At 43.0% G+C, this 18,652-nt stretch overlaps 1 protein-coding gene across 1 annotated transcript in view; it reads left to right on the top strand.

The window, feature by feature from the left end:
* The window catches only part of LOC145414186 (tRNA:m(4)X modification enzyme TRM13 homolog), a 382,509-nt gene that overhangs the window by 117,515 nt on the left and 246,342 nt on the right, over positions 1-18,652 (top strand). The gene's annotated exons all lie outside the window — the stretch shown is intronic.

Raw genomic sequence — 18,652 nt, 5'->3', positions numbered from 1 at the left:
CATTTGAAAGACTAGAAACCATAGGCAGGAGGAAATAGAGACAGAGGGAGACAGTTCCAGAGTTGACCTGTTGCATACATGAAGGACTGGGAGTAACAGTTAACTCTTGCATTTGAGAGTTGGACAGAAAAGAGATGAGAGTTTTTTGCTAAACAGATGGAATACACACACCGTAGTAGTGGAGGGATGTGAGCAGACAGTTTAGGCAAGCAGTGGTCATTGAAATATTGACACAAAAGAGGTAAAGATGCAACAGTGTGGGAGAGAGACAGAGGTTGAAGGGGGCCAGTAAAAGGAGGAGAGTTACTAATACGAAAAGTCTTTGACTCCGCCTTGTTGAGAAGAGTTACTGATACAAGAAGTCTTTGACTCTGTCTTGTTGAGAAGATCTGTATATGGGGAGCCGCCCCACATGTGAGAGTTGTACTCTGCACAGGGATGAATAAAACCCATGTATAAAGTCAACAACCATGCAGGGGTAAAGAAGGCACAAATCAGCTTAGCACACCTGATCTCTTGGAAGCAGATTTTACAATAGAAGTATTATGTTCTTTCCAAGATAAATGCCAAGAGAATGAATCCCCAAGTATGTTTAAAGGTGATGCAGGATTGAGCTGGATATTGTTTAAAATTAGAGGGTACCCCTGTGAAAGATTTTGTTGGGTTGATAGATATAAGAACTGAGTATTTGATGCATTAAAAACAAGATTACTTTTACCCCAGTCAGAGATAGGAGCCAAGTCAGACATTGTGTGCCATAGCCTCATCCTTTGTTGAAGTAACTGCTGAGATGGACGCTGTGGGAAGTGAATGGAAAGTTGAAGGGTAGAGTCATCAGTGTATGAATGAATAGAGTTAGATGTACAGCTTAGAAGGTCATTCATGAATAAAAGGAAGAGTGTTGATGATAGGACAGAGCACTGAGGAATTCCACTGTTGATAGCTCAAGGAGAAGAATGGTGGCCATCTATAACAGCAGCTGTAGAACAACCAGAAAGGAAGCTAGAGATGAAGGCACAGATAGAAGGATAGAAACTGTAAGAGGGCAGTTTGGAATTTAAAGATTTATGCCAGATTCGATCGAATGCCTTGAGATGTCAAGCGCAATGGCAAAGCTTTCGCCAAAGTCCTGAAAAGAAGGTGACCAGGAGTCTGAGAGGTTGGTGAGAAGATTGCCAGTGGAGTGACCCTGGTGGAACCCATACTGATAATCAGAAACTAGGTTGTGATAGGAAAGATGCTTTAAAAATTGTTTGTTAAAAATAGACTCAGAAACTTTTGAAACACAGGATGTTACAGCAGTTGAGCAATAGTTAGAGGGCTGAGAATGGTCTCCCATCTTTGGGACAGGCTGATTGACAGCAAACATCCAGCGATAAGGAAGAGTACAAGTTGGTAGACAAAGGCAAAAGAGTTTACCTAGGCATGGTGTAAGCTCAGAAAAACAGTTCTGGACAGGAGGAGGGACCCCGTCAGGCCCATATCCCTTTTTAGTATTGAGGCCAGGGATGGCAGAAAATACAGTGGGCTCACACAGTACGCGAGTGGATGGGTAGTCCATGACCTGGCGCATTGTGACTTCCCGCACTGTGAATGCATAATTTTATTGAAAAAATAACCTGTGGGTGGGACCCACTCAAACCTTGATATTTTTTTAACATTAGAATCATGATAAAAGGAAAATCTTTAAGACATATACTACAGATATAATGTAGCTAAAATAACAAAAATATGGTCAGTCACCTTAAAAACAGTAGACGACAGGCCTGATGGATATAAATAGCAGGGGTTCCGAGGTGCGGCAACACACTTAGAGTGACCCTGCCGCACCGGCAGCCGCACCACCCACTGCACCAACACTTTCCTCCTTATAACTAGACTCCTCTTGAGCACCTTCCCAACGAACCTCTAACTCAGTCACTTCGGCCAAAAACCCCTGGAAGTCCAGTGTTGACACAACTGACATTGCATCCCCTTCTTCCTCTACAGGAACTGGATCAGATGATGTAGCTGGTTCTTCACTTTCACTTTCTTGAGGCCACCATGTGTAACTTGTTATGAGCATCTGCTTCCTTCTGTTAATATTTTTGCCTGTGCCTGTCTGTGTAGAAATGGAAGGCTTTGTCGATATTAATGAAAACCTCCTCTGCTCTTTGCTGGCAGATTTCCTGTTCCTTCAGTTCTTCTTTGAGCTTATTCACTGCCGCAGGGATCTTGCTTATCTTTGACATAGATGGTTCTATGCCGCCCTCCGTCGCATTAGTCTCCTCTTCTTGACTCTGCCTGGCCTGAGGCTTAGTGTCAGCCTCATCTGCACAATGCAACACTTCCAGGGGAGGCTGTTCCTCGGCAGCAGTGTGCACCTCTCGTATGTCTGCCAACATTACGTCCTTGAAACTTGGTACAGGTTGTGCTGCTGATGTCATGATGGGTGCATCGTGCAGGAGTGGAGGTACGTAGTCGGGGGAAAAAGCGGTTTTGGGCCATTCCTTACCTCTGCCTCGCATATTGTGGGCTAAACTCGTGCATTGTGAATTTTGTGGTTATGATTTTGGTCACTCGTTTCCAATGCGATACCCGCATTGTGATCACGCCTACTGTGCAAGCCCACAGCACATCAGTTGAAGAAATTTTAATGTCAGCCATCAGGAAGTCAGAGGGGGGAAGTGACAGTGGAACAGCTTTGGAATCATCTAAGTTGGAGTTGGAAGAGAAAAGCTGAGCGAAGACTTCTGCTTTATCAGTAGAAAAAATAACCACAGAGCCATCAGAGTGGAAAAGAAGAGGAAAGGATGATGAGGGAAAGTTGTTAGAAAGGTTTTTGTCAAGGTGGCAGAAGGAGCGGGAAGAATTCGAGTTGGAGAGTTGAGAACATTTAGTATGAATGATATTATATTTAGCAGAATGAAGAACAAACTTTGCATGATTCCAGACAGAAACATAAAAGAGATGAGATTCACGGGTGAGTTGGCTCCAGTACCTTTTGTAGGCCTTCTCCTTGTTGTGGATAGCCCTAGAACAAGCGTGATTAAACTAAGTTTTTTTTTGCATTAGTCAGAGGAAATGAGAAAGGAATGTATGCACCTTCGTAATGCGCAATGCACATTCAGATGGCTCTTGACCATGGGAGCATTAATCATTCCAGGGAAAAGTCAAAGAAGTACTGCCTGAGGCCCTGCAAATCAACAGCTCCAAAGTGCCACAACTAGCGCTTCTTGGGAGGGTCTACAGGCCTTACTGGAGTGATAGGACAAGTTGAGGTGATAAGGTTGTGATCGGAGGAGCCCAACGGAGAGGAAAGATTAGCAGCTTAAGCAGAAAATTAGTTGTAAGGAAGAGATCAGGTATGTTGGGACTCAGTCCAAGGTGGTCAGGGATACAGGTAGGGTGCTGTGTAGGCCCGTAGTTTTACTGTCAGGATTTCAGGTGATTAAAAAAAAAATCCCCATTGGATGCTTTATTGAGGAGCTTCGATGCTACCCCTATGGATTGCAGTTGATCTCTAACCTCTCATACAATCTTTCAGGGCACAGGTAGAGGGTTTCCTTTGTGTGTGTTGCCCAATGTTACCCTCACACCGTTTACAGAAAAAACTGTTTTTCCAGTAGAATTGCAAGGGGTCTGCTTTTCACAGCCTAATTCAGGATGTTCTCAGATGCACCAGCTTCCAACACCCAGTTGCTTACTCTTACAGTGTACAAGCTGCTCTAGGTCATTAAGGATAGAAAAGATGTAGGCTTGTTCACCAGGTGGATCAGTGAAAGGAGAGGAGAGCCAAAGGTGATGGTGAACATTGAAGTCTCCTAGAGTGGAGATTTCAGAGAAAGTAGAGATTGATAGGATGTGTTCCACCTTAGAAGTAAGGTAATCTAAGAATTTTTTGTAGTCAGTAGAATTAGGGGATGTAATCAGCACAAATATATTTAGTTAGAGAGTGACAGGAAAGCAAAAGCCAGAGAATAGAGAATTCAGAAGATTGAAGCTCAGGAACACGAGAGCAAGGTATGTTGTTGTGTACATATACACAACAGCCACCTTTGGCTTTGAAATGAGTATAGAGAAAGTATGAGGATTCAGAGAAGGGTTTGCTGTCAGTTGTCTCAGACAGTTGAGTTTCAGGTCTGAAGAGGTGAGGTTTAGAGGAGGACAGGTGGTGTTCAACAGAGAGAAGGTTAGAGGAAATACCACGAATGTTGCAAAAACGAAGAAGTGAGTCAGACTGTGGTTTTAGACATGTCGCATGGTCATCACTGGGAGAGGGGCAGATGGTGGGGGCTTTGATGGCCTCCTCCCTGGGGTTTCCAAGGCTTGGTGATATGACACCACTTTTAGTAAAATTTGAGTAGGAAGAGTATTGTGTAATGCTCATGTAGTTTGGTGTTGACAGTTAGAGGATCTTGTACTGGAGAGCATACTGACCTACTCTCTGTGTTGCTAAAACACTGAAAAAGTTCAGTAAAGGGGGATGGTCAGAAGCTAGTACCGAGGGTTTATGAAATGGGAGTTCCATCTCTCCCTGTCAGCAGCTTTCCATCCACCATGGGAGTACTGCCCTGCTTGACCGTTGCTGCCCCTGTATAACCAGGGAAGAGGAGAGGGGGGGGACAAAATGAACTGCACCCATCTTTAACCCAGCTCCCAACCCTTCCACCCCTCCATCTGTCATTCTTATCTGGCAGTTACATCTCAGGCTGACCTCATACGTAACACTCATGGTCACATTACTATTAAACATAAAACATTAGGATATAATGTAACTGTCAACATGGTGGAGCAAGAAATTAATGCATTATAACATTGGCTGTGGAAGACATTCCATTGCTGATTGTTCAAAGACTACCATGTGCTGTATCTGGTAATAAATACTCTGTTGCTGACTGATGTGTTTGAGAACTTCAGAGGTATTTGTGTGAAGACATACAGGTTGGATGCCATTCAGTACTTCATTGTCTGGGTCAATATGGGATGCCCTGCTCAAGCACACAGTTGAACTAAATTTGATTTAGATTCACTACGGCAAATTATCCTGTTATGGATGAATTCAGTATAATAAAGCCTGGCATCTTTAATGCCTACTATGACACCAATAATCTCTTTGACTAGCCAGTGTCTCACTACCCACCCACAAGCAGCTTCAAGGGGTTGGAAGAGATAGAAAATCTATCTATCTATCTATTGCCAGACGCCTCAATCCTGTTTGGGGTGGCCACAAACAAATCGCCTCCAAGTCGCCCTGTCCCCCGCCATTTCACTGCCCTGCTCCCAACTCACACACCCCTCTCTCATATACCTCTCCACCCCATCCCTCCATCTCATCCTCAGCCTCATCCTCGGCCTCCCCCTCCCTTTTCCCCCATCCACCTCACTCACATACACTCTCTTTGTCAGTCTTTCACCCTCCATCCTCTCCACATGGCCAAACCACCTCAGTGTGTTCCTCCTAACGCTTCCTATCACATCCATATCCACACCACAATGCTCCTTTATATCTTCATTCGTCAGCCTGTCTCTCCATGTGACTCCAGAGGCTTCTCTTAAATAACTCATTTCCACTGCTCTCACTCTTGACTTGTGTCCTTCCAACAACGTCCAAGTTTCACTTCCGTACGTTAGAGTTGGTAGCACAATACTGTCATGTAGTAACTTTTTCACTTCCATGCTCACTTCCCTGTTTCTTATCACTGCTTTCAAAGAACCAGCAACCTTTCTTCCCTGCTGTACCCTTTCAAGCACTTCACCCTCCAAACCTCCATCCTTACTCATCACACTACCCAAGTACTTAAACGTACTCACATTTTCCAATTCCTCACCATCCAACCTCGCTGTACATTTACTGACTTCACCTCTCTCAAAGACCATCACTTTACTCTTCCCTACATTCACTTTTAGATTCCGTTTCTTACACACTCTCCCAAACTCATCCACCAAGCCTTGCAGCTCCCCTTCGTCTTCACTCAACAACACAGTATCATCTGCAAACAACAGTACAGGGAGTTTCCAAACACTATCCTCTCTCACCAGGGCCACTCCAACATCCACTACCCTACCTTGTACCTCTTTTATTACCCCATCCATTTACAGATTGAACAACCATGGAGACATGACACATCCCTGTTTCAACCCAACTTTCAAAGAGAAAAATTCACTTAGTTCACCATCCACACACACTGCAGCCTTCGCATCATCGTACATACTCTTCACAGCATTCAACAACTTCCCATCTACTCCATATATTCTTAACACTTTCCACAATCCTTGTCTATCCACCCTGTCATATGCTTTCTCCAAATCCATGAAAGCTGCATACAACTTCTTTCCCTTCTCTAGAAACTTTTCCACTAAAGATCTAAGAATGAATATCTGATCTACACAAACTCTTCCCTTCCTAAAGCCTCCCTGTTCTTCTCTAACTGATTTCTCTGTTCTTTCTCTAACTCTGTCAATAAGTATCCTACCATACACTTTTCCTATTATACTAAGAAGACAAATGCCCCTATGATAACCATACACTTCTTTTTCTCTGTTTCCTTTGTACAAGGGAATAATTATACCTGACTTCCAATCCTCCGGGACTCTACCTTCCTCCCAGGCCAATCTGCACATCTTCCACATCCATTCTACTACTATCTCTCCCCCATGCTTCAGCATTTCACCACACACTCCATCAATTCTTGGGGCTTTCCCCGATTTAACTTTCTTCATTGCTTCCACAACTTCTATCCTACTTATTTTTTCCTGTCTTCTCACCTCCCTCCTTCTCCCAGCCATTCCCCAGCCATTTATACTCACATTAATTCCATCCTCTATGTTCAGCAATTCCTTAAAGTGTTCTCTCCATCTGCTCACTTTTTCTCCCTTCTCCACTAGTAATCTACCATTTTTATCTTTCACTCCCCTGCTAACTTCAGTTCCACCCTGTCTTACTATTTTCACCTCTTTCCAGAACATATTCTTACAGTCCCTCCACTTTACACTCAAATTCCTTCCAAATTCCTCATCAACTCTCTTCTTATCTCTCTTACTAATCTTTTCACCTCTCTCTTTCTTTCTACATATAACTCTGTTTTCCGCCTCTCAACTTCTTACACGCCCCTATTTTTCATCCATTCATTGTATGCTTTCTTCTTTTATGCCACAGCCTGTTTCACCTCTTCAGTCCACCATGCTGTTCCTTGCACCCCCCTCTGTCTTCTCTTCCTTCCACACACCACATCACATGCTACACATATTTCTTCTGTAAATATCCTACACACACCTTCCACTTCTCCCATCTGCTCCAATTCATATTTGCCCAATCGTTCCTCCACTTCTCTCTTATACTTTGCCTTTTTCACATCCTCTTGTAACCTTTCCACTCTCCTTGCAACTACTCCTTCCTCTCGTCTTTCCCTTCTTCTATTCCTCCAACTTACTTGAATTCTAATTCTGGCCACCACCAAGTAGTGGTCAGAAAGTCCACTCTCCCAACCTCTATAAACTCTTGCATCCATTACACATCTTCGCATCCTTTCATCCACACACACATAATCAATCATTGCCTTCCTTTCATTCAGTTCACCACCCACCCTTCTCATCAGTCGCCATGTATACCTGTGGATCATTTTATGCCTGAAGAGGGTATTGGCTATCACCAACCCCCTCCCAGCACAAATGTCCACTAACGCACCGCCATTGTCATCTATCTCAGCAGGCACACCCCACTCACCAACTATTCCATCCACCTTCACATTCCCTACTTTCCCATTCATATCACCGATCAAAAACACTCTCTCATTCCTTCCAAACTTTTCCATGCACACTTCTACATTTGTCCAGAACTCTTCTCTCCCTCTGCTTGCACGGTCTTGCGTTGGCGCATACACACACACAATTGCCCACATTTTTATTCCAACTTTCAACTTTACCCACACAATCCTTGACCCGACTGATCCATACTGTATTATGCTCCTCTTCCATCTTTTACTCACAACTATACATACTCCTTGCTTTGCGCTATCATTCTCACCTACTCCTGCACATATACCCCATCCATACTACCATTCTCTCACACTTTCTCCTCTCCATTTTGTTTCAGCAATTCCACATACATCCACTTTCGCACCGTCAAGCACCTGGACAATCTCTCTCTCTCTTTCAACTCATCATTCGCTCCTAACAACTCAGAAAACAGTTTTATCCTAGAGGTTGACCCAAAGTACCCACGAACCTACATGATTTCCATAATGACAATTCCCTAGCGGTGGGGAAGATTGAGGTGGTTAAAGTTCATAAACTTATTCTAAATTTATGTGACAAGAAGACTGTGTTCTTCATTACTGAGCTTTGAAGTTGGGACCCATACTGAAGAAAGTAAACCAGGTGTTAGGATCTGATCAGAGTCCATGGATGGGGTTCTTCATCAAGCTAAATGCACAGAAATGAAAAAAAGCTTTGAATAAGTCTTAAAAGGATTTTTATAAGCTTGAGAACAACTCAGTCTTTGACAATACCATGAAGAACATGAGGGGCCAGGTAAATTTAGAATTGAAGACCCTGCAACGAGCATGACAGCTTTTTAGCAAATCCAAGTTATCTTTACTGAGAACTTGATAGCCTTCCATATTAACAAGACAAAGCTGAAGTTCAGTAAACCCCATCCATTTACAGATTGAACAACCATGGAGACATGACACATCCCTGTTTCAACCCAACCTTCAAAGAGAAAAATTCACTCAGTTCACCATCCACACGCTCTGCAGCCTTAGCACCATTGTACATACTCTTCATAGCAATCAACAACTTCCCATCTACTCCATATATTCTTAATTCTTTCCACAATCCTTGTCTATCCACCCTGTCATATGCTTTCTCCAGTTCCATGAAAGTTACATACAACTTCATTTCCTTCTCTAGAAACTTTTCCACTAATGATCTAAGAATGAATATCTGATCTACACAACCTCTTCCCTTCCTAAAACCTCCCTGTTCTTCTCCAACTAATTCCTCTGTTCTTCCTCTGACTATGTCAATAAGTATCCTATTATACTAAGAACACAAATGCCCCCATGATTACCACACACTTCTTTTTCCCCTTTTCCTTTGTACAGGGGAATAATTATACCTGACTTCCAATCCTCCGGAACTCTACCTTCCTCCCAGGCCATTCTGCACATCTTCCACATCCATTCTACTACTATCTCTCCCCCATGTTTCAGTATTTCACCACACACTCCATCAATTCCTGGGGCTTTCCCCAAACTTTCTTCATTGCTTTCACAACTTCTATCCTACTGATTTCTACCTTCCTTCTCCCAGCCATTCCCCAGCCACTTATACTTGCATCACTTCCATCCTCTATGTTCAACAAATCCTTAAAGTGTTCTCTCCATCTGCTCACTTTTCTCCCTTCTCCACTAGTAATCTACCATTTTTATCTTTCACTCCCCTGCTAACTTCACTTCCACCCTGTCTTACTCTCTTCACCTCATTCCAGGAAATTTTCTTACAGTCCCTCCACTTTACACTCAGATTCCTTCCAAATTCCTCATCCACTCTCTTCTTACTTCCTCTTACTAATCTTTTCACCTCTCTCTTTCTTTCACATATAACTCTCTCTTCCGCCTCTCAACTTCTCCCACGCCTCTATTTCTCATTCATTCAATGTATGCTTTCTTCTTTTGTGCCACAGCCTGTCTCACCTCTTCATTCCACCACGCTATTCCTTGCACCCCCCTCTGTCTTCTCTTCATCCCACACACCACATCACATGCTGCACATACTGTATTTCTTCTGGGAATATCCTGCACACACCTTCCACGTCCCCCATCTGCTCCAATTCATATTTGCCCAATCATTCCACCACTTCTCTCACATATTCTGTCTTTTTCTCATCCTCTTGTAACCTTTCCACTCTCCTTGCAAATACTCCTTCTTCCCGTCCTTCCCTCCTTCAATTTCTCCATCTTATTTGGATCTTGATTCTGGCCACCACGAAGTAGTGGTCAGAAAGTCCACTCCCCCAACCTCTATAAGCTCTTGCATCCATTACATATCTTCGCATCCTTTCATCCACACACACATAATTAATCATTGCCTTCCTTTCATTCAGTTCACCACCCACCCGTCTCATCACTTGCCATGTATACCTGTGGATCATTTTGTGCCTGAAGAGGGTATTGGCTATCACCAACCCCCTCCCAGCACAAATGTCCACTAACGCACTGCCATTCTCATTTATCTCAGCAGGCACACCCCACTCACCAACTATTCCATCCACCTTCACATTCCTTACTTTACCATTCATATCACCGATCAAAAACACTCTGTCATTCCTTCCAAACTTTTCCATGCATACTTCCACATTTGTCCAGAACTCTTCTCTCACTCTGCTTGCATGATCTTGTGTTGGCGTATACACACACACACACAATCGCCCACATTTGTATTCCAACTCTCAGTCTTACCCACACAATTCTTGACGCAACTGATCCATACTCTCTTATGTCCTTCTTCCATCTTTTACTCACAACTATACACACTCCTTCTTTTGCGCTCTCATTCTCACCTGCTCCTGCACATATACCCCATCCATACTCCCATTCTCTCACACTCTCACCTCTCCGTTTAGTTTCAATTACTCCACATACATCAACTTTCACACCCTCAAGCACCTGGACAATCTCTCTCTCTTTCACCTCATCATTCGCACCTCTTACATTCCATGTTGCAATTACCATGTCCTTTGTGCGGTCCTTGGTCATCATCTTTCGGTCAGTCCTTGTCCGAGGCTTCTTGTTTGTCTTTTTAGTTAGTTGTTTTCTGGGGAGAGGCACTAACCCTCTTCTACTTTGATTTTTTCTCTTTCCTTTTCAGTTCCTAAGCCATCATTTTTAGCTGATATTCTCTATATTTGTCTGCCTCACTTTTCGCGAATGGTTTACTATTGTCTCGTACTGCACTTGCTGACAGAATATTGGAAGCGACTAGATTTTGCATTACCAAAGTTTTCAGATCCTGTTTCTTTATGTTCTTATCTACCTCTGTTTTGTAATGTCTTGCTAAAGCCTTCCAGTCATCTTTCTTTGGCGTGTTATTTAATATTTTGTCAATGCTTGGTTCTTCTGTCAAATCATCTATCTGTCTATCTATCTATTGCCAGACGCCTCAATCCCGTTCTGGGTGGCCACTACAAATCGCCTCCACGTCGCCCTATCCCCCACCATTTCACTGCCCCGCTCCCAACTCACACACCCCTCTCTCATATACCTCTCCACCTCATCCCTCCATCTCATCCTCGGCCTCCCCCTCCCTCTTCCCTCCTCCACCTCACTCACATACACTCTCTTTGTCAGTCTTTCACCCTGCATCCTCTCCACGTGGCCAAACCACCTCAGTGTATTCCTCCTAATGCTTCCTATCACATCTACATCCACACCACAACGCTCCTTTATATCCTCATTCATCAGCCTGTCTCTCCATGTGACTCCACAGGCTCCTCTTAAATAACTCATTTCCACTGCTCTCACTCTTGACTTGTGTCCTTCCAGCAGCGTCCAAGCTTCACTTCCATATGTTAGAGTTGGTATCACGATACTGTCATGTAGTAACTTTTTTACTTCCATGCTTACTTCCCTGCTTCTTATCACTGCTTTCATGGAACCAGCAACCTTTCTTCCCTGCTGTACCCCTTTCAAGCACTTCACCCTCCAAACCTCCATCCCTACTCATCACACTACCCAAGTACTTAAACGTACTCACATTTTCCAATTCCTCACCATCCAACCTTGCTGTACATTCACTGACTTCACCTCTCTCAAAGACCATCACCTTACTCTTCCATACATTCACCTTTAGATTCCATTTCTTACACACTCTTCCAAACTCATCCACCAAGCCTTGCAGCTCTCCTTTGTCTTCACTCAACAACACAGTATCATCTACAAACAACAGTACAGGGAGTTTCCAGACACTACCCTCTCTCACCAGGGCCACTCCAACATCCACTACCCTACCTTGTACCTCTTTTATTACCCCATCCATGTACAGATTGAACAACCATGTAGACATGACACATCCCTGTTTCAACCCAACCTTCAAATAGAAAAATTCACTCAGTTCACCATCCATACGCACTGCAGCCTTAACACCATCATACATACTCTTCACAGCATTCAACAACTTCCCATCTACTCCATATATTCTTAATACTTTCCACAATCCTTGTCTATCCACCCTGTCATATGCTTTCTCCAAATCCATGAATGCCGCATACAACTTCTTTCCCTTCTCTAGAAACTTTTCCACTAAAGATCCAAGAATGAATATCTGATCTACACAACCTCTTCCCTTCCTAAAGCCTCCCTGTTCTTCTCCAACTAATTCCTCTGTTCTTTCTCTAACTCTGTCAATGAGTATCTTACCATACACTTTTCCTATTATACTAGGACGACAAGTTCACCTATGATTACCACACACTTCTTTTTCCCCTTTTCCTTTGTACAAGGGAATAATTATACCTGACTTCCAGTCCTCCAGGACTCTACCTTCCTCCCAGGCCAATCTGCACATTTTCCACATCCATTGTACTACTATCTCTCCCCCGTGCTTCGGTATTTCACCACACACTCCATCAATTCCTGGGGCTTTCCCCAATTTAACTTTCTTGATTGCTTCCACAACTTCTATCCTACTGATTCCTTCCTGTCTTCTTACCTCCCTCCTTCTCCCAGCCATTCCCCAGCCACTTATACTCGCATTACTTCCATCCTCTATGTTCAACAATTCCTTAAAGTGTTCTCTCCATTTGCTCAATTTTTTCCCCTTCTTCCCAAGTAATCTACCATTTCTGTCTTTCACTATCCTGCTAACTTCACTTCCACCCTGTCTTACTCTTTTCACCTCTTTCCAGAACATTTTCTTACAGTCCCTCCACTGTACACTCAAATTCCTTCCAAATTCCTCATCCACTCTCTTCTTACTCTCTCTTACTAATCTTTTCACCTCTCTCTTTCTTTCTACATAAAACTTTGTCTTCTGCCTCTCAACTTCTTCCACGCCCCTATTTTTCATCCATTCATTGTATGTGTTCTTCTTTTATGCCACAGCCTGTTTCACCTCTTCATTCCACCACACTGTTCCTTGCACCCCCCCTTTGTCTTCTCTTCATCCCACACACCACATCACATGCTGCACATATTTCTTCTGTGAATATCCTGCACACACCTTCCTCGTCCCCCATCTGCTCCAATTCATATTTGCCCAATCGTTCCTCCATTTTTCTCTTATAGTCTGCCTTTTTCTCATCGTCTTGTAACCTTTCCACTCTCCATACAAATACTCCTTCTTCCCATCCTTCCCTTCTTCTATTTCTCCATCTTAATTGGATCTTGATTCTGGCCACCACCATGTTGTGGTCAGGAAGTCCACTTCCCCAACCTCTATAAGCTCTTGCATCCATTACACATCTTCGCATCCTTTCATCCACACACACATAATCAGTCATTGCCTTCCTTTCATTCAGTTCACCACCCACCCTTCTCATCACTCACCATGTATACCTGTAGATCATTTTGTGCCTGAAGAGGGTATTGGCTATCACCAACCCCCTCTCAGCACAAATGTCCACTAATGCACTGCCATTCTCATCTATCTCAGCAAGCACACCCCACTCACCAACTATTCCATCCACCTTCACATTCCCTACTTTCCCATTCATATCACCGATCAAAAACACTCTCTCATTCCTTCCAAACTTTTCCATGCACACTTCCTCATTTGTCCAGAACTCTTCTCTCACTCTGCTTGCACGGTCTTGCATTGGCACATACACACACACAATCGCCCACATTTGTATTCCAACTTTCAATCTTACCCTCACAATTCTTGACCCAACCGATCCATACTCTCTTATGTTCTTCTTTCATCTTTTACTCACAACTATACATACTCCTTCTTTTGCCCTCTCAATCTCACTTACTCCTGCACATATACCCCATCCATACTCCCATTCTCTCACACTCTCACCTCTCCACTGAGTTTCATTTATTCTGCATACATCAACTTTCACACCCTCAAGCACCTGGACAATCTCTCTCTCTCTCTCTCTTTTACCACATCATTCGCTCCCCGTACATTCCATGTTCCGATTACCATGTCCTTTGTCCGGTCCTTGGTCATCATCTTTTGGTCAGTCCTTGTCCGAGGCTTCTTGTTTGTCTTTTTAGTTAGTTGTTTTCCATGGAGGGGCACTAACCCTCCGCCTACCCTTTTAGTCGCCTTTTACGACAAGCAGGGATACTGGGGGAGTATTCTTGAAAAACCACCCTACCCCAGGGAAAGAGCCAAAAGACAAACTCCAAACTCCTTGTGTGGTAATTACATACGTTGACAGCCTTTAGGTCTTATCAAAAGAATAGTGCATCCTCACAAGTGCGTTGAAGAAATCAGTTTAAGGCTAGTAATGAGAATGATAAGCAATGAATGATTCTGGTGAGATGGGATATAATACTATTTGAAACAGCACTTGAATCAAGAGTTGTGCATCTGATGGTACACAAGCTGGTGACATGAATTGTTATTAATTTATCAATTCACTTGAGCTAATTTAGTGATTTCTGTAAATTTTCTTTACGTTAGGGGAGGAATTAAGAGCTGTATAAGAGCTGTATGAACAACTATGTGGTGCGTGGTGGCAACCATCATCCACTCACTTGATGTAGTGATGCCTACTTCTTTTTCTGTGCCTGCTCTCCTCTCTTCCTATTTCTCCTATCTTTCCTGTCACTTCTCATTCCTTTTCTTTCCATTACAGGTGGCTTTACATTGAATGACAAGCCAAATGGTTTCCTGTAAGCCAAGAAACCATTTACAACGCTGGGTGGTAACCATATAACCAAACCGTACATGCTGCCTACGTGTCAACAAGTGGGTTGGTGGAGGGTTGGTGCCCCTCCCTGTAAAACAACTAACTCAGTGTCAAATGGCCACCCTTTTGCAAGATTATGGTGTCTGGCAGTAGATAGATAGATAGATAAACAACTACTTAAGAGACGAGCAAAAATAATTTATAGTTTGCGATTGTTATAGGAGATATATGATGAGTTCACAAAGATAACAAAGTATTATTATCACATGTTACCAAGAAAATGAGGTGTAAGTAAACAATTAACTGATACCACTACTAAGAGTCAGCTTCATTGCTCACTTAACAATTTAGTTGTGATACAGTCACAGTAAACCTCGATCATCCTGGTCACGGCACCATTGTTACGATTGTTGGTTTCAGTACCAGGTCCTTTAATTCAATAAAGTACTTTTTTACTGTGCTTATTTCTTTTAAGAGACTTCTGGAACCATCAACGTTAAAAAAAAAAAAAAATTAGGTAAACAAAATAAAAATAAATTGAATCTTAATTTAATTAACAAAACAAAACTTAATTTACAAAAATACAAGTTGATCATGCATGGAAAGTGATATACACGATAACCGAGGTTCACCGGACTGTGGAATGAATGATAAGAGGGAGATCACTGATCATAACACGTGACACTACGTAACACTGGATGAGAGGGTAAGATGCATATTTGGTGACCTCAGTGAGGTCTGGATTGAACTGCCCGAGAAGGGCAAGAGTGCCTAGAGGTAAACTCTGAAAGACAATAAAAAAGCAAAGAAACTTTACAAGAGAAGAAGAGATAGTGGTTCAAAAGTACGAAAATCAGAAAGGAAACCAATGAATAACCACAAATGAAGTGTGAATCCGGTGAACCCCAAACTTAAATACAGTACTTCCCAATATAGATTTTAAATTATCTATAATCTTTATGTATACAGTAACTGTTGTACATAACACACTTCTTTGACAGTACTGCCACCAACCTTAGATACCATCATTTTTGTTTTATCTGCATTTACTCTTAAGCCCTTGTGCCCCATACCATCTCTCCACTTCATAAATCTTTCCTCCGCTTCCCTTTCAGTCTCTGCAATCATCACCAGATCATCAGCATACAACATCTCCTACAGGAGTCCATTTCTAAAGTCATGTGAGAGGGCTTCAAGTACCATGATAAACAACAAGGAGCTCAAAACTGACCGCTGGTGCACACCAACACTCTTGGAAAACTCATCACTCATATCTCTATTCACCCGTGCCTGGGTGCGAGAACCAACATACTTGGCCTTATCAATCCAAACCAGCCACTCTTCGATCCCAAGCTTTCTCATTGCCCGCTTTACCACCTCTCTAGGGATTCTGTCGGAAGTCTTCTCCAGATCAACAAAAACAAAGTTCAGTTCCCTTTTCTTTCCTATATATTTTTCCTGAAACTGCAAAAACAAAGTTCAGTTCCCTTTTCTTTCCTATACATTTTTCCTGAAGCTGTCAAACAATGAATACGGCATCAGTGGCCCCTTTGCCTGGCATAAACCCAAACTGCATCTCATCAATAGCCAATCTTTTTCAGATCATATCCTCTAGAACTCTCTCCATTACCTTCATTATCTAGTCTAAAAGCTTTATGCTTCTAAAATATCCTCTTTCGAGGGCATCACCCTTCCCCTTGTACTCATTTACAATTACGGTATACTATCTGTATCTTTTGCCAGATGCCTTAATCCCGTAAGGGGTGGCCACAAACAAATCGCCTCTGTGTCGCCATCTCCCCCGCCATTTCATTGGCGTGCTGCCAGCTCACATCCTCTTCTCTCATATACCTCTCCACTCCATCCCTCAATCTCATCCTTGGCCTCCCCCTTCCTCTCCCCCCCCCCACCACCTCACTCACATACACTCTTCTCATCAGTCTCCCACTCTCCATCCTCCACATGGCCAAACCAGCTCAGTGTGTTTCTCCTAATGCATCCCATCACATCCACATCCACTCCACAATGCCCCTTCACTTCCTCATTTGTCAGTCTATCTCTCCATGTGACTTCACATGCTCCCCTCAAATAACTCATTTCCACTGCTCTTACTCTTGACTTGTGTCCCTCCAACAATGTCCAAGCTTCACTTCCATAGGTTAGAGTTGGTATCACAATACTGTCACATAATGACTTTTTTACATCCATGCTCACTTCCCTTTTTCTTATCACTGCTTTCAAGGAACCAGCAACCTTTCTTCCTTGTTGTACCCTTTCAAGCACTTCACCCTCTAAACTTCCATCGTTACTCATGACACTACCCAAGTACTTAAACGTACTCACATTTTCCACTTCCTCCTCATCCAGCCTCATTGTACATTCACTTACTTCACTTCTTTTACAGACCATCACTTTACTCTTCCCTACATTTACTTTTAGATCCTGTTTCTCCCAAACTCATCCACCAAGCCTTGCAGCTCCCTTTCATCTTCACATGACAACACAGTATCATTTTGCACACAACTGGTCAGGGAGTTTCCAAACACTGCCCTCTCTCATCAGGGCCACTCCAACATCCACTGCCCTGCCTTGTATCTCTTTTGTAACCCTATCCATATAAAGATTGAACACCCACGGAGACATGACATAGCCCTACTTCAATCCAATCTTCAAATAGAAAAATTCACTCAGTTCACTATCCACACACACTGCAGCCTCAGCACCCTCATACATACTCTTCATGGCCTTCAACGACTTCCCATCTGTCCCATATATTCGTAATACTTTCCACAGTCCATGTCCATCTGCCCTGTCATATACTTTCTCCAAATCCATGAAGGCCACATACAACTTCTTTCCCTTCTCCAGAAACTTTTCCACTAAAGATCTAAGAATGAATATCTGATCTACACAACCTCTTCCCTTCCTAAAACCTCCCTGTGCTTTTCCAACTAATTCGTCTGTTATTTCCCTAATTCTGTCAAAAAGTATTGTACCATATACTTTTCCTATTACAGTAAGAAGTTACAAATGCCCCTATGCTTACCACACACTTCAATTTCGCATTATCCTTTGTACAGGGGAATAATTATACCTGACTTTCAATCCTCCGGGACTCTACCTTCCTCCCAGGCCAATCTGCACATCTTCCACATCCATTCTACTACAATCTCTCCCCCATGCTTCAGCATTTCACCACACACTCCATCAATTCCTGGGGTTTCCCCCATTTTGACTTTCTTCATTGCTTCTACAACTTCCATCCTACTGATTTACTCCTCTTTTCTCACATTCCTTCTTCTCCCAGCCATTCCCCAGCCATTTATACTCGCATTACTTTCATTCTCTATGTTCAACAATTCCTTAACCCCTTAACTGCGGGGCATCACGTTCGTGACGCTCGGTCGCAATGGATCATACCACGGGGTGTCACTTTTGTGATTCTGTGTTATTTTGAATTATCCCGGGCTTTCAAGTGGTGGCTTGTATCATCTATCAGTACTTCCAATGTCCAACACTAGTCAGCACTCCAAATCTCGTCTGTACTCCCATTCATTGTTGACATTTTAGCGATTTTCCCCCCTTCCTGACTCCCCTCCCTACCTGCCCTCCATTACCCTGTCCTCTCACCTCCCAGGCCACGCTGCGCTAAGCAAATCTCCCCCGGAATTTTCCACAGATTTCATCCATTGAAATAAGCCCTATGCCCTATACTTATACAAAATAATATATACCAAAAAAAATAAGCTAAGTGATAGTGTTATACACGGGGAATTGGCTAATTATCACCTGACAACACCTCACGTGCAT

This window comes from Coenobita brevimanus, chromosome 13 (genome assembly GCF_032717465.1).
Source record: "Coenobita brevimanus isolate Jiangsu-jjx chromosome 13, ASM3271746v2, whole genome shotgun sequence".
Taxonomy (NCBI): Eukaryota; Metazoa; Arthropoda; class Malacostraca; order Decapoda; family Coenobitidae; genus Coenobita; species Coenobita brevimanus.
Note: the sequence above shows the minus strand (reverse complement) of the source record. Positions and strands in the feature narration are given on the sequence as shown.